Source organism: Oncorhynchus nerka, linkage group LG22 (assembly GCF_034236695.1).
Source record: "Oncorhynchus nerka isolate Pitt River linkage group LG22, Oner_Uvic_2.0, whole genome shotgun sequence".
NCBI classification, from domain to species: Eukaryota; Metazoa; Chordata; class Actinopteri; order Salmoniformes; family Salmonidae; genus Oncorhynchus; species Oncorhynchus nerka.
The window spans coordinates 104,168,117-104,195,762 of record NC_088417.1 but is presented as its reverse complement, the minus strand read 5'-3'; positions in this window follow the sequence as shown (position 1 = coordinate 104,195,762).

Sequence of the window (27,646 nt, the reverse complement as noted above, 5' to 3'; positions counted from 1 at the left end):
AGATTCAGTCTACCACTCAGCCTCTGTGTTTAAACCTCTAGATTCAGTCTACCACTCAGCCTCTGTGTTTAAACCTCTAGATTCAGTCTACCACTCAGTCTCTGTGTTTTAAACCTCTAGATTCAGTCTACCACTCAGTCTCTGTGTTTAAACCTCTAGATTCAGTCTACAGTCTACCACTCAGTCTCTGTGTTTAAACCTCTAGATTCAGTCTACCACTCAGTCTCTGTGTTTAAACCTCTAGATTCAGTCTACCACTCAGTCTCTGTGTTAAACCTCTAGATTCAGTCTACCACTCAGTCTCTGTGTTTAAACCTCTAGATTCAGTCTACCACTCAGTCTCTGTGTTTAAACCTCTAGATTCAGTCTACCACTCAGCCTCTGTGTTTAAACCTCTAGATGCAGCCTACCACTCAGTCTCTGTGTTTAAACCTCTAGATTCAGTCTACCACTCAGTCTCTGTGTTTAAACCTCTAGATTCAGTCTACCACTCAGTCTCTGTGTTTAAACCTCTAGATTCAGTCTACCACTCAGTTCAGTCTGTGTGTTTAAACCTCTAGATTCAGTCTACCACTCAGCCTCTGTGTTTAAACCTCTAGATTCAGTCTACCACTCAGTCTCTGTGTTTAAACCTCTAGATTCAGTCTACCACTCAGTCTCTGTGTTTAAACCTCTAGATTCAGTCTACCACTCAGTCTCTGTGTTTAAACCTCTAGATTCAGTCTACCACTCAGTCTCTGTGTTTAAACCTCTAGATTCAGTCTACCACTCAGTCTCTGTGTTTAAACCTCTAGATTCAGTCTACCACTCAGTCTCTGTGTTTAAACCTCTAGATTCAGTCTACCACTCCAGCCTCTGTGTTTAAAACCTCTAGATTCAGTCTACCACTCAGTCTCTGTGTTTAAACCTCTAGATTCAGTCTACCACTCAGTCTCTGTGTTTAAACCTCTAGATTCAGTCTACCACTCAGTCTCTGTGTTTAAACCTCTAGATTCAGTCTACCACTCAGTCTCTGTGTTTAAACCTCTAGATTCAGTCTACCACTCAGCCTCTGTGGTTAAACCTCTAGATTCAGTCTACCACTCAGTCTCTGATGTTTAAACCTGTGTTTAAACTAGATTCAGTCTACCACTCAGTCTCTGTGTTTAAACCTCTAGATTCAGTCTACCACTCAGCCTCTGTGTTTAAACCTCTAGATTCAGTCTACCACTCAGTCTCTGTGTTTAAACCTCTAGATTCAGTCTACCACTCAGCCTCTGTGTTTAAACCTCTAGATTCAGTCTACCACTCAGTCTCTGTGTTTAAACCTCTAGATTCAGTCTACCACTCAGTCTCTGTGTTTAAACCTCTAGATTCAGTCTACCACTCAGTCTCTGTGTTTAAACCTCTAGATTCAGTCTACCACTCAGCCCTGTGTTTAAACCTCTAGATTCAGTCTACAGTCACCCACTCAGTCTCTGTGTTTAAACCTCTAGATTCAGTCTACACTCAGTCTCTGTGTTTAAACCTCTAGATTCAGTCTACCACTCAGTCTCTGTGTTTAAACCTCTAGATTCAGTCTACCACTCAGCCTCTGTGTTTAAACCTCTAGATTCAGTCTACCACTCAGCCTCTGTGTTTAAACCTCTAGATTCAGTCTACCACTCAGTCTCTGTGTTTAAACCTCTAGATTCAGTCTACCACTCCAGTCTCTGTGTTTAAACCTCTAGATTCAGTCTACCACTCAGTCTCTGTGTTTAAACCTCTAGATTCAGTCTACCACTCAGTCTCTGTGTTTAAACCTCTAGATTCAGTCTACCACTCAGTCTCTGTGTTTAAACCTCTAGATTCAGTCTACCACTCAGCCTCTGTGTTTAAAACCTCTAGATTCAGTCTACCACTCAGTCTCTGTGTTTAAAACCTCTAGATTCAGTCTACCACTCAGTCTCTGTGTTTAAACCTCTAGATTCAGTCTACCACTCAGTCTCTGTGCCTTAAACCTCTAGATTCAGTCTACCACTCAGCCTCTGTGTTTAAACCTCTAGATTCAGTCTACCACTCAGCCTCTGTGTTTAAACCTCTAGATTCAGTCTACCACTCAGTCTCTGTGTTTAAACCTCTAGATTCAGTCTACCACTCAGTCTCTGTAGTTTTAAACCTCTAGATTCAGTCTACCACTCAGTCTCTGTGCTTAAACCTCTAGATTCAGTCTACCACTCAGTCTCTGTGTTTAAACCTCTAGATTCAGTCTACCACTCAGTCTCTGTGTTTAAACCTCTAGATTCAGTCTACCACTCAGTCTCTGTGTTTAAACCTCTAGATTCAGTCTACCACTCAGTCTCTGTGTTTAAACCTCTAGATTCAGTCTACCACTCAGCCTCTGTAGTTAAACCTCTAGATTCAGTCTACCACTCAGCTCTGTGTTTAAACCTCTAGATTCAGTCTACCACTCAGTCTCTGTGTTTAAACCTCTAGATTCAGTCTACCACTCAGTCTCTGTGTTTAAACCTCTAGATTCAGTCTACCACTCAGTCTCTGTGTTTAAACCTCTAGATTCAGTCTACCACTCAGTCCTCTGTGTTTAAACCTCTAGATTCAGTCTACCACTCAGTCTCTGTGTTTAAACCTCTAGATTCAGTCTACCACTCAGTCTCTGTGTTTAAACCTCTAGATTCAGTCTACCACTCAGTCTCTGTGTTTAAACCTCTAGATTCAGTCTACCACTCAGTCTCTGTGTTAAACCTCTAGATTCAGTCTACCACTCAGTCTCTGTGTTTAAACCTCTAGATTCAGTCTACCACTCAGTCTCTGTGTTTAAACCTCTAGATTCAGTCTACCACTCAGTCTCTGTGTTTAAACCTCTAGATTCAGTCTACCACTCAGCCTCTGTAGTTAAACCTCTAGATTCAGTCTACCACTCAGTCTCTGTGTTTAAACCTCTAGATTCAGTCTACCACTCAGTCTCTGTGTTTAAACCTCTAGATTCAGTCTACCACTCAGTCTCTGTGTTTAAACCTCTAGATTCAGTCTACCACTCAGCCTCTGTAGTTAAACCTCTCTGTCTCTGTTTTAAACCTCTAGATTCAGTCTACCACTCCAGTCTCTGTGTTTAAACCTCTAGATTCAGTCTTCACACTCAATGTGTTTAAAACCTCTAGATTCAGTCTACCACTCAGTCTCTGTGTTTAAACTGTAGTTCTGTGTTTAAACCTCTAGATTCAGTCTACCACTCAGTCTCTGTGTTTAAACTCTAGATTCAGTCTACCACCTGCCTCTGTGTTTAAACCTCTAGATTCAGTCACCACTCAGCCTCTGTAGTTAAACCTCTGGATTCAGTCCACCACTCAGTCTGCGTTTTATAACTGGTATAATTTTGTCTACCATAGTTTCTTTTTACCTTTAAACTAGACAAGTCAGTTAAGAACAAATTCTTATTTTCAATGATGGCTCGTGTTTAAACCTCTAGATGGGTTAACTGCTGTTCAGGGGCAAACCTCTAGATTTGTCTACCTTGTCAGTCTCTGTGGATTCAATCTTGCAGATTCAGTCTATAGTCCAGCTCTGTGTTTAAACCACTAGATTCAGCTACCACCTGCCTCTGTGTTTAAACCCAATTCAGTCTACCACTCAGCCTCTGTGTTTAAACCTCTGACTATCAGAACCACCAACATTGTCTCTTAGATTCAGTCTACCACTCAGCCTCTGCTGTAAACCAGCAAGGATTCAGTCTACCACTCAGTATTAAACCTCTAGATTCAGTCTGGCTTAAACCCTAGATTTAGGGCTCTGCTACCAGTCTCTGTGTAAACCAATTAAGCTCCAACTCAGCCTCTGTGTTTGGTTGATTGTCTACCACTCAGCCTTGCCATTTTTAAAACCTCTAATGTAATTTATTTGAAATGATTCAGTCTACCACTCAGTCTTGTGTTAAAACTCTCTAGATTCAGTCTACCACTCAGCATTGTGTTGAACTGAGTTCACAGGACACCATTGGAAATGAGACCCTGGATCTCAGTCTACCACTCCCTGTGTTTAAACCTAAAGATTCAGTCAAAAATAAACATGTGGTAAAACCTCTAGAACATTCTGTCTACCACTTTGTGTTTAAAGTTTAGGAAGGCCCTTTCTCTGTTTCAGCATGATTCAGTCTACCACGTGCAGTCTCTGGTCCATCTAGAAAAGGTTTGCCGAGCCTGGTTAAACCTCTGGAAGCCCTGACCTGCCTGATGGTGAAACGTGATTCATCACTCCAGAGTGTTTAAACCACTTTAGCCAACTGCCTCTGTGTTTAAACCTTAGATTCAGTCTACCACGATCTCTGTAGTTAAACCTCTAGATTCGGCTACTCAGTCCATGAAAACCATTTCAGTCTAACTCCGTTTAAAAGTTAGATTCAGTCTACGTTCGCTTCTCAGCAAAACCTCTAGATTCAGTGTTGTAACAGCCTCTGTGTTTAAACGAGGATTCAGCTACCACTCAGCCATTCTGTGAGCTTGTGTCAGTCTACCACTCAGTCTCTGCCGTGTTTTCCTAGAGATTTTCACTTCAAAATGAGAGCATTTGCAGTTGACTGTGAAACTCTAGATTCAGTCTACCACTCAGTTGATGTTTAAACCTCTAGAAAGATACCACTCAGCCTCTGTGTTTAAACCGCTGAGCTCTTTAGTATGGGCTATTCAGTCTACCAATGTTTGTCTTTAAACCTAGATTGCATGGCTGTGTCGCTGTGTTATATACACCTGTCAGTCACCACCAGTGTCTGTGTTTAAACCTCTAGATTCAGTCTCCACATACTTTTGTTTAAACCTCTAGTGTCTACCACTCATCCTCTGGAATATTCAGCCAATAAAAATGTGTTTAAACCCCTAGATTCAGTCTACCACTCAGCCTTCAGATGATCCCTAGATTCAGTCTACCACTCAGCCGGATGTGGAGTCTGGGTTCGTGGTTACCACTTCTGTGTTTAAACCTGGGTTGGCGTGGTTACGTGGTCTGTGTTTGAGGAGTCCTGGGTTGGCGTGGTTACACATGGTCTGTGGTTAAACCTCTAGATCCGTGGTTACACGTGGCCTCTGTGTTGAAAGGTCCTGGATTCAGTTGGCGTGGTTAAACCTGTGGTTGAGGTACCACTCAGTTGGCGTGGTTAAACGTGGTCTGTGGTTGAGGAGGTCTGGGTTAAAACGTGATTCAGTTACACGTGGTCCCCAGATTCAGTCTATGGTTGAGAGGTCCTGGGCTGGTGTGGTTACTACGTGGTCTGTGGTTGAAAGGTCCTGGGTTGGCAGTCTACCACTGGTCTGTGTGTTGAAACCTGGGCTGGTGTCAGTCTACGTTAACCTCTAGATTCAGTCTACCACTGGTCTGTGGTTGAGATTCAGTCTACCACTCAGTCTTGTAGTTAAACTCTAGATTCAGTTACCCAGCCTCTGTGTCTGGATTGAGGAGGTCCTGGGTTGGCGTGGTTAGTCCACGTGGTCTATAACTGGTTGAGAATTTCTGTCCTGGGCTGGTGTGGTTACACGTGGTCTGTGGTTGAGGGGAGGTCCTGGGTTGGCGTGGTTAACGTGGTCTGTGGTTGACAGAGTCCTGGGTTGGCGTGGATTAATCACGTGGTCAGAACTAGTTGAAGAGGGTCCTGGGTTAGCGTGGTTACAATATGGTCTGTGGTTGAGGGAGTCCTGGGCTGAAGTGGACCAACATGGTCTGTGGTTGAGGAGGTCCTGGGTTGGCGTGGTTACGTGGTCTGTGGTTGAGAGGTCCTGGGTTGGCGTGGTTACATGTGGTCTGTGGTTGAGGAGGTCCTGGGTTGGCGTGAAAAATTAACCAATTAAAACTCTTGTTTTGGTTGATTGTAGGTCCTGGGTTGGCGTGGTTACGGAATGTGGTCTTATTTGAAATGTTGTCCTGGGTTGGGCGTGGTTACACGTGGTCTGTGGTTGAAAGGTCCCTGGGTTGGCGTGGTTACACGTGGTCTGTGGTTGAGGAGAGGTCCTGGGTTGGCGTGGTTCCAAGTGGTCTGTGATTGAGGAAAATCCTGGGCTGGTGTGGTTACACGTGGTCTCGGGTTGAGAGGCTGGTTGGACTTTCTGCCAAATTCTCTAAAACTGTTGCAGGAAAAGGGGTTTGGTAGAGATGGTTAGCGCAAATTCTCCGCCAACATGTCTGGTGGACATTCCTGCAGTCAACATGCCACTCCTCAAAACTTGAGACATCTGTGGTATTGTGTTGTGTGAAGAAACTGCATTTAAATTTTATGGAGAAAAAAAAACGTTTATTTTTTTAGAGGCAGGAACTAAAAAAAATTTTGTAATAAGCCTTTTTACCATTTTCAGCACTCATATTTCCTTTTACAGCTCATTAAACACCGAACCAACCCTTTACATGTTGAGTTTTCCTAGAGGTTGTTCAGCGTAGTGGTACCTCTGAAGGACATTTCAGATTCAGCCCTATAAATGACTTTAATTACAGCCCATCTGAATCCCGCTGGACGACTAACTAGATTAAATTCAAAGTTACCTCTATTCCACAAGGTATTAGTCATTAATATCACTAATGTCACACTGTCATCAGCACAGGAGATGGTGACATAGTATGAGAGGAACTCTAGAATGACAGTTTTGTGGCCCAGCATCCAGAACCAAGGTGATGATCTAAAAGGTTACTCAGTCTAGGGTCCAATCCCCAACGGACCCTCTGATAGGCTAATTGAAAATGTCAACATATTGCTTATATTAATCAAACCCAATCAGATCTCCACAAGTGCATAGGGTCTGAGGGGTCCATTCGTGGATTGGACCAATGACTGAGATATTTCCACAGAAGTGTAATGGGCATTTTGTTACCTAGACTTGCATTGCAAGGGCCTACAAAATCACGTTGTTGTCATGCACTCCCTTGTTATTTCCGTCCCGTTGTTGCTAGTTTGAAGTCGACAGTCTGTGATTTATATGTATTCAAGTGGTTAAACTGGTAAAGTCAAACATGGTAGGAGTCAAACACCATTCATCACGTGGTCTTCCTGGAAAAAGGTCCTCTTCATCCACACGGGTCTCTGGTGACAAACACCAGGTCATCCCATTCATCCACGTGGCTTCTGGAAAAACTAAAACTCCATTCATCCATGACTTCTGGTGACAAACACCATTCATCCATACATGGTCGTGACAAACACCATTCATCCACATGGCTTCTGGTGAAACATTGGTCCACATGGCCTGGGTGACAAACACCATTCATCCACATGGCTTCTGGAATTGCTAACTCCATTCATCCACATGGCTTCTGGAATTGCTAGCACCGAAAAAAAAAAGTGAAGATTTGTCCATTATTTTGTTTTGTAAGGACCCAAAAGACAGAGGCAGTAGGCCAACTCAACTGAGCTGCTAGCTGGCTCACTAGCTAACTTTACACTGTTTAGCTAAGTGAATTAAATGTCATCAGGTAGCTAACTTCCTATTAGCTGGTGAGCTATCTTGATATAATCATTGTAAAATTAAAGACACAGTCTCCAAATGTATTTGTAGATAACAGCCATGGAAGAGGTGACATTGCAGCTCCAGCTGTCAGCAAAGGAAGAGCTACTGGACCATGCAGGTCACTTTGTGGGAGGACATTAAGAAAATATTCTCCAGTTCCAGTCCCTAGAGGAAAACTACGAGGATAGAGAGATAATAGCGACATAATATTATGTGCCATTTAATTAGACTATAATGAAGGCTGTCCTCAGCTTCCACAAGGAAAGCTTTGTTTGCAGATGAACAGAGGTCTCAATGAATCTCCGAAGAGACTATTGGACAGTTTCCTCCTCCTCTTCGCCTGAGGAGGAGAAGCGAGAAGGATCGCAGGACCAATGCGCAGCGTGGTAAGTGTCCATGGTTGTTTATTTAGAAAACATATACTGAACGCTATGAATACAAAAACAATAAACATGAACAAAACCGAAACAGTAGCGATAAACACAGACACGGAAACAATCACCCACAAAACAACAGTGAAACCCAGGCTACCTAAGTTATGATTCTCAATCAGAGACAACTATCGACACCCGCCTCTGATTTAGAAACATTCTAGGCCGAAACACAGAAAACCAACCTAGAAACACAAAACATAGAATGCCCACCCAACTCACGTCCTGACCCACTAAAACAAACAAATAACACAAGAGCTAGGGTCAGAACGTGACAACTATGGGTCTATCCTATATGCCATGGGTTATATATAAATATCCTATATGCCATGGGTTATATATAAAATATCCATATGCCATGGGTTATATATAAAATATCCTATATGCCATGGGTTATATATAAAATATCCTATATGCCATGGGTTATGTATAAAATATCCTATAGGCCATGGGTTATATATAAAATATCCTATATGCCATGGGTTATATATAAAATATCCTATATGCCATGGGTTATATATAAAATATCCTATATGCCATGTGGTTATATATAAAATATCCTATATGCCATGGTTATATATAAAATATCCTATATGTATGGGTTATATATAAAATATCCTATATGCCATGGGTTATATATAAAATATCCTATATGCCATGGGTTATATATAAAATATCCTATATGCCATGGGTTATGCCATATAAAATATCCTATATGCCATGGGTTATATATAAAAATATATAAAATATAAAATAGGACTATATGCCATGGGTTATATATAAAATATCCATGCCATGGGTTATATATAAAATATATATATGCCATGGGTTATATATAAAATAACAATGCCATGGGTATAAAATACTTAAACAATGGGTTATATATAAACATATTCTATATGCCATGGGTTATAAAATAATCTATATGCCATGGGTTATATATAAACATATCCGATATGCCATAGAAACACAACATAGAATGCCCACCCAACTCACGCCCTGACCCACTATATATAAAATATCCTAGCTAGGGTCAGAACGTGACAAAGATGTGTCTATCCTATATGCCATGGGTTATATATAAAATATCCTATATACTATGGGTTATATATAAATATCCACTATATGCCATGGGTTATATATAAAATATCCTATATGCCATGGGTTATATATAAATATCCTATATGCCATGGGTTATATAAAAATATCTGTAAGTTATATATAAAATTTATATGCCATGGGTTATATATAAATCCTATATCCTATATATAAAATATCCTATATGCCATTTATATATAAAAATCCTATATGCCATATATATAAATATCCTATATGCCATGTAAGATATAAAATATCCTATATATAAAAATATCCTATATGCCATGGGTTATATAAATATCCTATATGCCATGGGTTATATATAAAATATCCTATATGCCATGGGTTATATATAAAATAGCCCTATGCCATGGGTTATATATAAAATATCCCATATGCCATGGGTTATATATAAAATATCCTATATGCCATGGGTTATATATAAAATATCCTATATGCCATGGGTTATATATAAAATACCATATGCCATGTTATATATAAAATATCCTATATGCCATAGGTTATATATAAAAAATACCATGTTAATGCCATGGGTTATATATAAAATACAGTTAAAACAACACATATATAAAATATCTTATATGCCATGGGTTAGGTCAATGAGGCCTTGCTGGGTAACACACCTGATTCAACCTATCCAAACCTTATATATGTGATTGGCTGGGCTGGGATAGAAGTCAGCCAATGGAGGTTTTGGATTGTTCACCTGAAATTATTGCTTTAAAAGTAATAATCGTCTATTTGTTACTAATTCATTTTCGAAGTGTTGTTTGTTTTAAACAGATGTCAACTCTTTACATACCAGTTGGCTTATATTTGTACATGTTGAACTAGCGCCCAATGTTCGGGTGAATCACACATCAAATGCTGCAATAAACAGGGGGTTGTCTGTAAGGCGTCTGTGTTTCTGTGTCGGTTTCTCGCTTAACATTTCCTTTTTTTTGGTCTGGCTAAAAGATCTCCAATCTGTTTCATTGGATTGTCAGCCTATCGTATGGCCTGCTTTCATTGGATTGTCAGCCTATCGTATGGCCTGTTTCATTGGATTGTCGTCTATCGATGGCCTGTTTCATTGGATTGTCAGCCTATCATATGGCCTGTTTCAGCATGACACATAGACCTACAGTTACCATGGCATTACTGACCTATGGGCCCATGCAATGCAGTGCCCCTTGTCATCTGAAGCAGAGAAGAGCTCAACTCACACCATATACATGTTCAGGTAAATGTTCTCAATTGAAATATACCAGATTTTGCACATACCTTTTAAGGTGCTGATATGTATTTTGGTTAGTGGAAATCCTTGTAATACAGTATAGTATGAAAAATAAAGAGATGACAATTAGGCTACAGGAGATGAGCGTTACAGGTCATATTTACTGAGGTTTGTTTTATTTTTAAATTTGAGTTAGCAACGTTGCTTGCAAAATGATTGGTCGTTCCCATAGATAGACAATACACGGTGGCTCTATATCCACTGACCCTGGATAAGCTAGCGACTGGCTAACAGCTAACCCTTTTAGTTCAATAAAATGTTGATTAACATTTAGTTGGCCTAATAATCCTGATAAATTGAACTAGCGACTAGCTAGCTAGTTATACTGTACCTAGGTAGCTTAGGTTAGCCGACTTTTCTCCAAACGAATGTCATTGTGGCTGAATTACGTCTTGTCACTCATGCAAAGTCAAATATCACTTCAGAAATGTTCGATTAAACGTTGTAGACCATTTCACCCCTGTTGCTACAGCTGAAACCATTCTCAAATAACAGAGACATTCTGCTGAAAACCCGCTTCAAATGTTACCAATGTTTTGTCAGCTCTTTGTTTTCGTTAACATGTTTAAGTCTACACTGTCGCTATAAGGCCCTAATCTGGACATTTGGAGACTCTGCCAGCAAAATCTTTGAAACCATCATACTTCCACCATAATACACACTATCATGACCAGATGCATCGTTCATTTGATCATAGCACAGCCCAGTGGTGTAAAGTACTTAAGTAAAAATACTTTTCTAGTACTTCCGCTGATTGTTTTGGAGTAGTATTTGCTTTAATACATCTAAAAAAGCAAAAAAACGCCTTTTTCTCCCTGGCATCGAAAGTACTTTCGATATATTTTGAATGCAAAATGGTCAATTCACACCTGTCAGCATAGATATTTATCATGCAGCCTCTGGTCTGATTCCTCTTTGTTACCATTGTAAATGTCTGTGTGAAGTGTATACATCTGTCGATAAATTTAAAAAGCAAGACAGTTGTGTCATCTGGTTTCCTAAAATATCAGGAATTTGATGTATAGTATTTACTTTTACTTACTGAAATATGACATTTCAGTACTAAGTACATTTCAGTACTAAGTACATTTGTGTCGTTCTCAACTAACATCAAGGCGGTGGCCCGTTCCTGTAGGTTCATGCTCTACAACATCCGCAGAGTACGACCCTGCCTCACACAGGAAGCAGCGCAGGTCCTAATCCAGGCACTTGTCATCTCCCGTCTGGATTACTGCAACTCGCTGTTGGCTGGGCTCCCTGCCTGTGCCATTAAACCCCTACAACTCATCCAGAACGCCGCAGCCCGTCTGGTGTTCAACCTTCCCAAGTTCTCTCACGTCACCCGCTCTTCCGCTCTCTCCACTGGCTTCCAGTTGAAGCTCGCATCCGCTACAAGACCATGGTGCTTGCCTACGGAGCTGTGAGGGGAATGGCACCTCAGTACCTCCAGGCTCTGATCAGGCCCTACACCCAAACAAGGGCACTGCGTTCATCCACCTCTGGCCTGCTCGCCTCCCTACCACTGAGGAAGTACAGTTCCCGCGCAGCCCAGTCAAAACTGTTCGCTGCTCTGGCCCCCCAATTGGTACCACTTCCGGCGCCGACAGCGATGGCCGCCTCGCTTCGCGTTCCTAGGAAACTATGCAGTTTTTGTTTTTTACGTGTTATTTCTTACATTAGTACCCCAGGTCATCTTAGGTTTCATTACATACAGTCGAGAAGAACTACTGAATATAAGATCAGCGTCAACTCACCATCAGTACGACCAAGAATATGTTTTCCGCGACGCTGGATCCTGTGTTCTGCCTTACAAACAGGACAACGGAATGGATCGCATGCAGCGACCCAAGAAAACGACTCCGAAAAAGAGGGAAACGTAGCGGTCTTCTGGTCAGACTCCGGACAAGGGCACATCGCGCACCACTCCCCAGCATTCTTCTTGCCAATGTCCAGTCTCTTGACAACAAGGTTGATGAAATCCGAGCAAGGGTAGCATTCCAGAGGACATCAGAGACTGCAATGTTCTCTGCTTCACTGAAAACATGGCTTACTGGGAAGACGCTATCCGATGCGGTGCAGCCAACGGGTTTCTCCACGCATCGCGCCGACAAAACAAACATCTTTCTGGTAAGAAGAGCGGCGGGCGTATGCCTCATGACTAACGAGACATGGTGTGATGAAGGAAACATACAGGAACTCAAATCCTTCTGTTCACCTGATTTAGAATTCCTCACAAATCAAATGCGAACCGCATTATCTTCCAAGAGAATTCTCTTCGATTATAATCTGTACGTATATATCCCCCAAGCAGATTTGCTCGATGGCTCTGAGCAGCGGAGCACTGTTGCTCTTTTGCAAACTGCAAACCATTTATCAGGCTGCATTCATTGTAGCTGGGGATTTTAACAAAGCTAATCTGAAAACAAGACTCCCTAATTTTATCAGCATATCGATTCTGCGCAACCAGGGGTGGTAAACCTTGGATCATTGTTACTCTAACTTCCGCGACGCATATAAGGCCCTGCCCCGCCCCCTTTCGGAAAAGCTGACCACGACTCCATTTTGTTGATCCCTGCCTACAGGCAGAAACTTAAACAAGAGGCTCCCACGCTGAGGTCTGTCCAACGCTGGTCAGACCAAGCTGACTCCACACTCCAAGACTGCTTCCATCACGTGGACTGGGACATGTTTCAGTATTGCGTCAGATGAAAATATTGACGAATACGCTGATTCGGTGTGCGAGTTCATTAGAACGTGCGTCGAAGATGTCGTTCCCATAGCAACGATAAAAACATTCCCAAACCAGAAACCGTGGATTGATGGCAGCATTCGCGTGAAACTGAAAGCGCGAACCACTGCTTTTAATCAGGGCAAGGTGTCTGGTAACATGTCCGAATATAAACAATGCAGCTATTCCCTCCGCAAGGCTATTAAACAAGCTAAGCGTCAGTACAGAGACAAAGTGGAATCTCAATTCAATGGCTCAGACACAAGAGGCATGTGGCAGGGTCTACAGTCAATCACGGACTACAAGAAGAAACCCAGCCCAGTCACGGACCAGGATGTCTTGCTCCCAGGCAGACTAAATAACTTTTTGCCCGCTTTGAGGACAATACAGTGCCACTGACACGGCCTGCAACGAAAACATGCGGTCTCTCCTTCACTGCAGCCGAGGTGAGTAAGACATTTAAACGTGTTAACCTCGCAAGGCTGCAGGCCCAGACGGCATCCCCAGCCGCGCCCTCAGAGCATGCGCAGACCAGCTGGCCGGTGTGTTTACGGACATATTCAATCAATCCCTATACCAGTCTGCTGTTCCCACATGCTTCAAGAGGGCCACCATTGTTCCTGTTCCCAAGAAAGCTAAGGTAACTGAGCTAAACGACTACCGCCCGTAGCACTCACTTCCGTCATCATGAAGTGCTTTGAGAGACTAGTCAAGGACCATATCACCTCCACCCTACCTGACACCCTAGACCCACTCCAATTTGCTTACCGCCCAAATAGGTCCACAGACGATGCAATCTCAACCACACTGCACACTGCCCTAACCCACCTGGACAAGAGGAATACCTATGTGAGAATGCTGTTCATCGACTACAGCTCGGCATTCAACACCATAGTACCCTCCAAGCTCGTCATCAAGCTCGAGACCCTGGGTCTCGACCCCGCCCTGTGCAACTGGGTACTGGACTTCCTGACGGGCCGCCCCAGGTGGTGAGGGTAGGCAACAACATCTCCTCCCCGCTGATCCTCAACACGGGGGCCCCACAAGGGTGCGTTCTGAGCCCTCTCCTGTACTCCCTGTTCACCCACGACTGCGTGGCCACGCACGCCTCCAACTCAATCATCAAGTTTGCGGACGACACAACAGTGGTAGGCTTGATTACCAACAACGACGAGACGGCCTACAGGGAGGAGGTGAGGGCCCTCGGAGTGTGGTGTCAGGAAAATAACCTCACACTCAACGTCAACAAAACTAAGGAGATGATTGTGGACTTCAGGAAACAGCAGAGGGAACACCCCCTATCCACATCGATGGAACAGTAGTGGAGAGGGTAGCAAGTTTTAAGTTCCTCGGCATACACATCACAGACAAACTGAATTGGTCCACTCACACTGACAGCGTCGTGAAGAAGGCGCAGCAGCGCCTCTTCAACCTCAGGAGGCTGAAGAAATTCGGCTTGTCACCAAAAGCACTCACAAACTTCTACAGATGCACAATCGAGAGCATCCTGGCGGGCTGTATCACCGCCTGGTACGGCAACTGCTCCGCCCTCAACCGTAAGGCTCTCCAGAGGGTAGTGAGGTCTGCACAACGCATCACCGGGGGCAAACTACCTGCCCTCCAGGACACCTACACCACCCGATGTTACAGGAAGGCCATAAAGATCATCAAGGACATCAACCACCCGAACCACTGCCTGTTCACCCCGCTATCATCCAGAAGGCGAGGTCAGTACAGGTGCATCAAAGCTGGGACTGAGAGACTGAAAAACAGCTTCTATCTCAAGGCTATCAGACTGTTAAACAGCCACCATTGAGTGGCTGCTGCCAACACACTGTCATTGACACTGACCCAACTCCAGCCACTTTAATAATGGGAATTGATGGGAAATGATGTAAATATATCACTAGCCACTTTAAACAATGCTACCTTATATAATGTTACTTACCCTACATTATTCATCTCATATGCATACGTATATACTGTACTCTACATCATCGACTGCATCCTTATGTAATACATGTATCACTAGCCACTTTAACTATGCCACTTTGTTTACTTTGTCTACATACTCATCTCATATGTATATACTGTACTCGATACCATCTACTGTATGCTGCTCTGTACCATCACTCACTCATATATCCTTATGTACATATTCTTTATCCTCTTACACTGTGTATAAGACAGTAGTTTTAGAATTGTTAGTTAGATTACTTGTTGGTTATCACTGCATTGTCGGAACTAGAAGCACAAGCATTTCGCTACACTCGCATTAACATCTGCTAACCATGTGTATGTGACAAATAAAATTTGATTTGATTTGATTTTGATTTGGAACAAACTCCCTCACGACGCCAGGACAGCGGAGTCAATCACCACCTTCCGGAGACACCTGAAACCCCACCTCTTTCAGGAATACCTATGATAGGATAAAGTAATCCTTCTCAACCCCCCCCTCCTTAAAAGATTTAGATGCACTATTGTAAAGTGGCTGTTCCACTGGATGACTTAAGGTGAACGCACCAATTTGTAAGTCGCTCTGGATAAGAGCGTCTGCTAAATGACTTAAATGTAAATGTAAATGTACATTTCAGTACTAAGTACATTTCAGTACTAAGTACAATTCAGTACTAAGTACATTTCAGTACTAAGTACATTTCAGTACTAAGTACATTTCAGTACTAAGTACAATTCAGTACTAAGTACATTTCAGTACTAAGTACAATTCAGTACTAAGTACATTTCAGTACTAAGTACATTTCAGTACTAAGTACATTTCAGTACTAAGTACATTTCAGTACTAAGTACAATTCAGTACTAAGTACATTTCAGTACTAAGTACATTTCAGTACTAAGTACAATTCAGTACTAAGTACAATTCAGTACTAAGTACATATTCAGTACTAAGTACATTTCAGTACTAAGTACATTTCAGTACTAAGTACAATTCAGTACTAAGTACATTTCAGTACTCCTAAGTACATTTCAGTACTAAGCACAATTCAGTACTATGTACACTTTCAGTACTAAGTACAATTTAGTACTAAGTACATTTCAGTACTAAGTACATTTCAGTACTAAGTACATTTCAGTACTAAGTACATTTCAGTACTAAGTACAATTCAGTACTAAGTACATTTCAGTACTAAGTACATTCAGTACTAAGTACCATTCTCAGTACTAAGTACATTCCAGTACTAAGTACAATTCAGCACTAAGTACATTTCAGTACTAAGTACATTTCAGTACTAAGTACATTCAGCATTAAGTACAATTCAGCAATTGCTATTACTCAGCAATTGCTAATATTTTCCCAGTACTAAGGCTTCAGTACTAAGATATTTCCCCAGTAATTGCTACACTCAGTACTAAGTACATTTCAGCAATTAAGTACATTCTCAGTACTCAAGTAGCACACCAGTACAAGGTTGCCTCAGTATTAAGTTACCTTCAGCATTGCTCTCTGTTACTGCGTATTCAGTACTAAGTGTTACTTCCCCAGTACTCAAATGTACTTAGTACTGAATTGTACTAGTACTGAAATGTACTTAGTACTGAAATGTACTTAGTACTGAAATGTACTTAGTACTGAATTGTACTTAGTACTGAAATGTACTTTAGTACTGAAATGTACTTAGTACTGAAATGTACTTAGTACTGAAATGTACTTAGTACTGAAATGTACTTAGTACTGAATTGTACTTAGTACTGAAATGTACTTAGTACTGAATTGTACTTAGTACTGAATTGTACTTAGTACTGAATTGTACTTAGTACTGAAATGTACCCAGTACTTTAAATGTACTGAAATGTACTTAGTACTGAAATGTACTTAGTACTGAATGTACTTAGTACTGAAATTGTACTTAGTACTGAAATGTACTTAGTACTGAAATGTACTTAGTACTGAAATGTACTTAGTACTGAAATGTACTTAGTACTGAAATGTACTTAGTACTGAATGTACTTAGTACTGAAATGTACTTAGTACTGAATTGTACTTAGTACTGAAATGTACTTAGTACTGAAATGTACTTAGTACTGAATTGTACTTAGTACTGAAATGTACTTAGTACTGAATGTACTTAGTACTGAAATGTACTTAGTACTGAAATGTACTTAGTACTGAAATGTACTTAGTGATACTGAAATTGTACTTAGTACTGAAATGTACTTAGTACTGAAATGTAACAGTACTGAAATGTACTTAGTACTGAATTGTACTTAGTACTGAAATGTACTTAGTACTGAAATGTACTTAGTACTGAAATGTACTTAGTACTGAAATGTACTTAGTACTGGATTGTAGTACTGAAATGTACTTAGTACTGAATTGTACTTAGTACTGAAATGTACTTAGTACTGAAATGTACTTAGTACTGAAATGTACTTAGTACTGAAATGTACTTAGTACTGAAATGTACTTAGTACTGAAATGTACTTAGTACTGAATGTACTTAGTACTGAAATGTACTTAGTACTGAATTGTACTTAGTACTGAAAAATGTACTTAGTACTGAAATGTACTTAGTACTGAATTGTACTTAGTACTGAATTGTACTTAGTGGATTGAAATGTACTTAGTACTGGAGATGAAATGTACTTAGTACTGAAATGTACTTAGTACTGAAATGTACTTAGTACTGAAATGTACTTAGTACTGAATTGTACTTAGTACTGAAATGTACTTAGTACTGAAATGTACTTAGTACTGAAATGTACTTAGTACTGAAATGTACTTAGTACTGAAATGTACTTAGTACTGAAATGTACTTAGTACTGAAATGTACTTAGTACTGAATTGTACTTAGTACTGAAATGTACTTAGTACTGAAATGTACTTAATACTGAAATGTACTTAGTACTGAAATGTACTTAGTACTGAAATGTACTTAGTACTGAAATGTACTTAGTACTGAAATGTACTTAGTACTGAAATGTACTTAGTACTGAAATGTACTTAGTACTGAATTGTACTTAGTACTGAAATGTACTTAGTACTGAAATGTACTTAGTACTGAAATGTACTAGTACTGAAATGTACTTAGTACTGAAATGTACTTAGTACTGAAATGTACTTAGTACTGAAATGTACTTAGTACTGAAATGTACTTAGTACTGAAATGTACTTAGTACTGAAATGTACTTAGTACTGGAAATGTACTTAGTACTGAAATGTACTTAGTACTGAAATGTACTTAGTACTGAATTGTACTTAGTACTGAAATGTACTTAGTACTGAAATGTACTTAGTACTGAATTGTACTTAGTACTGAAATGTACTTAGTACTGAAATGTACTTAGTACTGAAATGGCAAGTACTGAATTGTACTTAGTACTGAAATTACTTAGTACTGAAATGTATAGTACTGAATTGTACTTAGTACTGAAATGTACTTAGTACTGAAATGTACTTAGTACTGAAATGTACTTAGTACTGAATTGTACTTAGTACTGAAATGTACTTAGTACTGAAATGTACTTAGTACTGAAATGTACTTAGTACTGAAATGTGTACTGAAATGTACTGTACTGAAATGTACTTAGTACTGAAATGTACTAGTACTGAATTGTACTTAGTACTGAAATGTACTTAGTACTGAAATGTACTTAGTACTGAATTGTACTTAGTACTGAAATGTACTTAGTACTGAAATGTACTTAGTACTGAAATGTACTTAGTACTGAAATGTACTTAGTACTGAATTGTACTTAGTACTGAAATGTATAGTACTGAAATGTTTAGTACTGAATTTACTTAGTACTGAAATGTTTAGTACAGAAATGTACTTAGTACTGAAATGTACTTACTTAGTACTGGTGTACACTGAAATGTACTTAGTACTGAAATGTACAAAAATGTACTTAGTACTGAATTGTACTTAGTACTGAAATGTACTTAGTACTGAAATGTACTTAAGAAATGTACAGTACTGAATTGTACTTAGTACTGAAATGAAGTACTGAAATGTACATTTACATTTACTTTACAATAGTGCATCTAAATCTTTGGAACAGGAGGAGGGGGGGTTGAGAAGGATTACTTTATCCTATCATAGGTATTCCTGAAAGAGGTGGGGTTTCAGGTGTCTCCGGAAGGTGGTGATTGACTCGCTGTCCTGGCGTCGTGAGGGAGTTTGTTCCAAATCAAAATCAAATCAAATCAAATTTTATTTGTCACATACACATGGTTAGCAGATGTTAATGCGAGTGTAGCGAAATGCTTGTGCTTCTAGTTCCGACAATGCAGTGATAACCAACAAGTAATCTAACTAACAATTCTAAAACTACTGTCTTATACACAGTGTAAGGGGATAAAGAATATGTACATAAGGATATATGAGTGAGTGATGGTACAGAGCAGCATACAGTAGATGGTATCGAGTACAGTATATACATATGAGATGAGTATGTAGACAAAGTAAACAAAGTGGCATAGTTAAAGTGGCTAGTGATACATGTATTACATAAGGATGCAGTCGATGATGTAGAGTACAGTATATACGTATGCATATGAGATGAATAATGTAGGGTAAGTAACATTATATAAGGTAGCATTGTTTAAAGTGGCTAGTGATATATTTTACATCATTTCCCATCAATTCCCATTATTAAAGTGGCTGGAGTTGGGTCAGTGTCAATGACAGTGTGTTGGCAGCAGCCACTCAATGGTGGCTGTTTAACAGTCTGATAGCCTTGAGATAGAAGCTGTTTTTCAGTCTCTCAGTCCCAGCTTTGATGCACCTGTACTGACCTCGCCTTCTGGATGATAGCGGGGTGAACAGGCAGTGGTTCGGGTGGTTGATGTCCTTGATGATCTTTATGGCCTTCCTGTAACATCGGGTGGTGTAGGTGTCCTGGAGGGCAGGTAGTTTGCCCCCGGTGATGCGTTGTGCAGACCTCACTACCCTCTGGAGAGCCTTACGGTTGAGGCGGAGCAGTTGCCGTACCAGGCGGTGATACAGCCCGCCAGGATGCTCTCGATTGTGCATCTGTAGAAGTTTGTGAGTGCTTTTGGTGACAAGCCGAATTTCTTCAGCCTCCTGAGGTTGAAGAGGCGCTGCTGCGCCTTCTTCACGACGCTGTCAGTGTGAGTGGACCAATTCAGTTTGTCTGTGATGTGTATGCCGAGGAACTTAAAACTTGCTACCCTCTCCACTACTGTTCCATCGATGTGGATAGGGGGTGTTCCTCTGCTGTTTCCTGAAGTCCACAATCATCTCCTTAGTTTTGTTGACGTTGAGTGTGAGGTTATTTTCCTGACACCACACTCCGAGGGCCCTCACCTCCTCCCTGTAGGCCGTCTCGTCGTTGTTGGTAATCAAGCCTACCACTGTTGTGTCGTCCGCAAACTTGATGATTGAGTTGGAGGCGTGCGTGGCCACGCAGTCGTGGGTGAACAGGGAGTACAGGAGAGGGCTCAGAACGCACCCTTGTGGGGCCCCGTGTTGAGGATCAGCGGGAGGAGATGTTGTTGCCTACCCTCACCACCTGGGGCGGCCCGTCAGGAAGTCCAGTACCCAGTTGCACAGGGCGGGGTCGAGACCCAGGGTCTCGAGCTTGATGACGAGCTTGGAGGGTACTATGGTGTTGAATGCCGAGCTGTAGTCGATGAACAGCATTCTCACATAGGTATTCCTCTTGTCCAGGTGGGTTAGGGCAGTGTGCAGTGTGGTTGAGATTGCATCGTCTGTGGACCTATTTGGGCGGTAAGCAAATTGGAGTGGGTCTAGGGTGTCAGGTAGGGTGGAGGTGATATGGTCCTTGACTAGTCTCTCAAAGCACTTCATGATGACGGAAGTGAGTGCTACGGGCGGTAGTCGTTTAGCTCAGTTACCTTAGCTTTCTTGGGAACAGGAATAATGGTGGCCCTCTTGAAGCATGTGGGAACAGCAGACTGGTATAGGGATTGATTGAATATGTCCGTAAACACACCGCCAGCTGGTCTGCGCATGCTCTGAGGGCGCGGCTGGGGATGCCGTCTGGGCCTGCAGCCTTGCGAGGGTTAACACGTTTAAATGTCTTACTCACCTCGGCTGCAGTGAAGGAGAGACCGCATGTTTTCGTTGCAGGCCGTGTCAGTGGCACTGTATTGTCCTCAAAGCGGGCAAAAAGTTATTTAGTCTGCCTGGGAGCAAGACATCCTGGTCCGTGACTGGGCTGGGTTTCTTCTTGTAGTCCGTGATTGACTGTAGACCCTGCCACATGCCTCTTGTGTCTGAGCCATTGAATTGAGATTCCACTTTGTCTCCGTACTGACGCTTAGCTTGTTTAATAGCCTTGCGGAGGAATAGCTGCATTGTTTATATTCGGACATGTTACCAGACACCTTGCCCTGATTAAAAGCAGTGGTTCGCTCTTTCAGTTTCACGCGAATGCTGCCATCAATCCACGGTTTCTGGTTTGGGAATGTTTTTATCGTTGCTATGGGAACGACATCTTCGGCGCACGTTCTAATGAACTCGCACACCGAATCAGCGTATTCGTCAATATTTTCATCTGACGCAATACGAAACATGTCCCAGTCCACGTGATGGAAGCAGTCTTGGAGTGTGGAGTCAGCTTGGTCTGACCAGCGTTGGACAGACCTCAGCGTGGGAGCCTCTTGTTTAAGTTTCTGCCTGTAGGCAGGGATCAACAAAATGGAGTCGTGGTCAGCTTTTCCGAAAGGGGGCGGGGCAGGGCCTTATATGCGTCGCGGAAGTTAGAGTAACAATGATCCAAGGTTTTACCACCCCTGGTTGCGCAATCGATATGCTGATAAAATTTAGGGAGTCTTGTTTTCAGATTAGCTTTGTTAAAATCCCCAGCTACAATGAATGCAGCCTCCGGATAAATGGTTTCCAGTTTGCAAAGAGTTAAATAAAGTTCGTTCAGAGCCATCGATGTGTCTGCTTGGGGGGATATATACGGCTGTGATTATAATCGAAGAGAATTCTCTTGGAAGATAATGCGGTCTACATTTGATTGTGAGGAATTCTAAATCAGGTGAACAGAAGGATTTGAGTTCCTGTATGTTTCCTTCATCACACCATGTCTCGTTAGTCATGAGGCATACGCCCCGCCGCTCTTCTTACCAGAAAGATGTTTGTTTCTGTCGGCGCGATGCGTGGAGAAACCCGTTGGCTGCACCGCATCGGATAGCGTCTTCCCAGTAAGCCATGTTTCCGTGAAGCAGAGAACATTGCAGTCTCTGATGTCCCTCTGGAATGCTACCCTTGCTCGGATTTCATCAACTTTGTTGTCAAGAGACTGGACATTGGCAAGAAGAATGCTGGGGAGTGGTGCGCGATGTGCCCTTGTCCGGAGTCTGACCAGAAGACCGCTACGTTTCCCTCTTTTTCGGAGTCGTTTTCTTGGGTCGCTGCATGCGATCCATTCCGTTGTCCTGTTTGTAAGGCAGAACACAGGATCCGCGTCGCGGAAAACATATTCTTGGTCGTACTGATGGTGAGTTGACGCTGATCTTATATTCAGTAGTTCTTCTCGACTGTATGTAATGAAACCTAAGATGACCTGGGGTACTAATGTAAGAAATAACACGTAAAAAAACAAAAAACTGCATAGTTTCCTAGGAACGCGAAGCGAGGCGGCCATCTCTGTCGGCGCCGGAAGTGGTACCAATTGGGGGGCCAGAGCAGCGAACAGTTTTGACTGGGCTGCGCGGGAACTGTACTTCCTCAGTGGTAGGGAGGCGAGCAGGCCAGAGGTGGATGAACGCAGTGCCCTTGTTTGGGTGTAGGGCCTGATCAGAGCCTGGAGGTACTGAGGTGCCATTCCCCTCACAGCTCCGTAGGCAAGCACCATGGTCTTGTAGCGGATGCGAGCTTCAACTGGAAGCCAGTGGTGAGAGCGGAGGAGCGGGGTGACGTGAGAGAACTTGGGAAGGTTGAACACCAGACGGGCTGCGGCGTTCTGGATGAGTTGTAGGGGTTTAATGGCACAGGCAGGGAGCCCAGCCAACAGCGAGTTGCAGTAATCCAGACGGGAGATGACAAGTGCCTGGATTAGGACCTGCGCTGCTTCCTGTGTGAGGCAGGGTCGTACTCTGCGGATGTTGTAGAGCATGAACCTACAGGAACGGGCCACCGCCTTGATGTTAGTTGAGAACGACACAAATGTACTTAGTACTGAAATGTACTTAGTACTGAAATGTCATATTTCAGTAAGTAAAAGTAAATACTATACATCAAATTCCTGATATTTTAGGAAACCAGATGACACAACTGTCTTGTTTTTTAAATTTACTGACAGACAGGGGGCACACTCCCACACAGACATTTACAAATGCAGTGTTTGTGTTTAGTGAGTCTTCCAGACCAGAGGCTGTAGGGTTGACAACACGTTATATTGATAGGTGTGTGAATTGGACCATTTTGCATTCAAAATATATCGAGTACTTTCGGATGCCAGGGAGGAAAAAGTACATGTTTTTGCTTTAGGGATGTATTAAAGCAAATACTACTCCAAAAAACAACTGAAGTAGTACTAGAAAAGTATTTTTTACTTAAGTACTTTACACCACTGGGCTGTGCTATGATCAAATGGCACTATGGGCCCTGGTCATGAGTAGTGTATTATGTAGGGCATGATGGCTTCCCTACAAAGATTTTGCTTGGGCAGAGCTCCAAATGTCCAGATTAGGGCCGTAGCAGCGACAGTGTGTGAGGACTTAAACATGTTAACGAAAACAAAGAGCTGACAAAACATTTGAGAACATTTGAAGCGGGTTTTCACAGAATGTCTCTGTTATTTCGAGAATGGTTTCAGCTGTAGCAACAGGGGTGAAATGGTCTACAACGTTTAATTTGAACATTTCTGAAGTGATATTTGACTTTGCATGAGTGACAAGACGTAACTAGCCACAATGACATTCGTTTTGAGAAAAGTCGGCTAACCTAAGCTACCTAGGTACAGTATAACTAGCTAGCTAGTCGCTAGTTCAATTTCTATCAGGATTATTAGGCCAACGAAATGTTAATCAACATTTTATTGAACTAAAAGGTTAGCTGTGTTAGCCCAGTCGCTAGCTTATCCAGGGTCAGTGATACATAGAGCCACCGTGTATTGTCTATCTATGGGAACGACTCCAATCATTTTGCAAGCAACGTTGCTAACTCAAATTTAAAAATAAAACAAACCTCAGTAAATATGACCTGTAACGCTCATCTCCTGTAGCCTAATTGTCATCTCTTTATTTTTCATACTATACCTGTATTACAAGGATTTCCACTAACCAAATGTACATATCAGCACCTTAAAAGGTATGTACAAAATCTGGTATATTTCAATTGAGAACATTTACCTGAACATGTATATGGTGTGAGTTGAGCTCTTCTCTGCTTCAGATGACAAAGGGCTGCATTGCATGGGCCCATAAGGTCAGTAATGCCATGGTAACTGTAGGTCTATGTGTCATGCTGAAACAGGCCATATGATAGGCTGACAATCCAATGAAACAGGCCATACGATAGGCTGACAATCCAATGAAACAGGCCATACGATAGGCTGACAATCCAATGAAACAGGCCATACGATAGGCTGACAATCCAATGAAACAGGCCATACGATAGGCTGACAATCCAATGAAACAGGCCATACGATAGGCTGACAATCCAATGAAACAGGCCATACGATAGGCTGACAATCCAATGAAACAGATTGGAGATCTTTACAACCAGACCAAAAAAAAGGAAATGTTAAGTTGAGAAACCGACACAGAAACACAGACGCCTTACAGACAACCCCCTGTTTATTGCAGCATTGTGATGTGTGATTCATCGAACATTGGCGCTAGTTCAACATGTACAAATATAAGCCAACTGGTATGTAAAGATTTGACATCTGTTTAAAACAAACAACACTTCGAAAATGAATTAGTAACAAATAGACGATTATTACTTAAAGCAATAATTTCAGGTGAACAATCCAAAAACCCTCCATTGGCTGACTTCTATCCCAGCCCAGCCAATCACATGCTAGGTTTGATAGGTTGAATCAGGTGTGTTACCCAGCAGGCCTCCTGGTTGACCTGCTCCCATTTTAATAGGTTTATATATGTGTTGTTTTAACTGTATTTTATATATAACCCATGGCATATAGGATATTTTATATATAACCCATGGCATATAGGATATTTTATATATAACCCATGGCATATAGGATATTTTATATATAACCCATGGCATATAGGATATTTTATATATAACCCATGGCATATAGGATATTTTATATATAACCCATGGCATATAGGATATTTTATATATAACCCATGGCATATAGGATATTTTATATATAACCCATGGCATATAGGATATTTTATATATAACCCATGGCATATAGGATATTTTATATATAACCCATGGCATATAGGATATTTTATATATAACCCATGGCATATAGGATATTTTATATATAACCCATGGCATATAGGATATTTTATATATAACCCATGGCATATAGGATATTTTATATATAACCCATGGCATATAGGATATTTTATATATAACCCATGGCATATAGGATATTTTATATATAACCCATGGCATATAGGATATTTTATATATAACCCATGGCATATAGGATATTTTATATATAACCCATGGCATATAGGATATTTTATATATAACCCATGGCATATAGGATATTTTATATATAACCCATGGCATATAGGATATTTTATATATAACCCATGGCATATAGGATATTTTATATATAACCCATGGCATATATATAGGATATTTTATATATAACCCATGGCATATAGGATATTTTATATATAACCCATGGCATATAGGATATTTTATATATAACCCATGGCATATAGGATATTTTATATATAACCCATGGCATATAGGATATTTTATATATAACCCATGGCATATAGGATATTTTATATATAACCCATGGCATATAGGATATTTTATATATAACCCATGGCATATAGGATATTTTATATATAACCCATGGCATATAGGATATTTTATATATAACCCATGGCATATTTTATATATAACCCATGGCATATTATTTTATATATAACCCATGGCATATTTTATATATAACCCATGGATATTTTATATATAACCCATGGCATATAGGATATTTTATATATAACCCATGGCATATAGGATATTTTATATATAACCCATGGCATATAGGATATTTTATATATAACCCATGGCATATAGGATATTTTATATATAACCCATGGCATATAGGATATTTTATATATAACCCATGGCATATAGGATATTTTATATATAACCCATGGCATATAGGATATTTTATATATAACCCATGGCATATAGGATATTTTATATATAACCCATGGCATATAGGATATTTTATATATAACCCATGGCATATAGGATATTTTATATATAACCCATGGCATATAGGATATTTTATATATAACCCATGGCATATAGGATATTTTATATATAACCCATGGCATATAGGATATTTTATATATAACCCATGGCATATAGGATATTTTATATATAACCCATGGCATATAGGATATTTTATATATAACCCATGGCATATAGGATATTTTATATATAACCCATGGCATATAGGATATTTTATATATAACCCATGGCATATAGGATATTTTATATATAACCCATGGCATATAGGATATTTTTCAGAAGCCACGTGGATATATAACCCATGGCATATAGGATATTTTATATATAACCCATGGCATATAGGATATTTTATATATAACCCATGGCATGGCATATAGGATATTTTATATATAACCCATGGCATATAGGATATTTTATATATAACCCATGGCATATAGGATATTTTATATATAACCCATGGCATATAGGATATTTTATATATAACCCATGGCATATAGGATATTTTATATATAACCCATGGCATATAGGATATTTTATATATAACCCATGGCATATAGGATATTTTATATATAACCCATGGCATATAGGATAGACCCATAGTTGTCACGTTCTGACCCTAGCTCTTGTGTTATTTGTTTGTTTTAGTGGGTCAGGACGTGAGTTGGGTGGGCATTCTATGTTTTGTGTTTCTAGGTTGGTTTTCTGTGTTTCGGCCTAGTATGTTTCTCAATCAGAGGCAGGTGTCGATAGTTGTCTCTGATTGAGAATCATACTTAGGTAGCCTGGGTTTCACTGTTGTTTTGTGGGTGATTGTTTCCGTGTCTGTGTTTATCGCTACTGTTTCGGTTTTGTTCATGTTTATTGTTTTTGTATTCATAGCGTTCAGTATATGTTTTCTAAATAAACAACCATGGACACTTACCACGCTGCGCATTGGTCCTGCGATCCTTCTCGCTTCTCCTCCTCAGGCGAAGAGGAGGAGGAAAACCGTTACAATAGTCTCTTCGGGAGATTCATTGAGACCTCTCTGTTCATCTGCAAACAAGCTTTCCGTAGCTGAGGACAGCCTTCATTATAGTCTAATTAAATGGCACATAATATTATGTCGCTATTATCTCTCTATCCTCGTAGTTTTCCCCTCTAGGGACTGGAACTGGAGAATATGTTCTTAATGTCCTCCCACAAAGTGACCTGCATGGTCCAGTAGCTCTTCCTTTGCTGACAGCCGGAGCTGCAATGTCACCCTCTTCCATGGCTGTTAT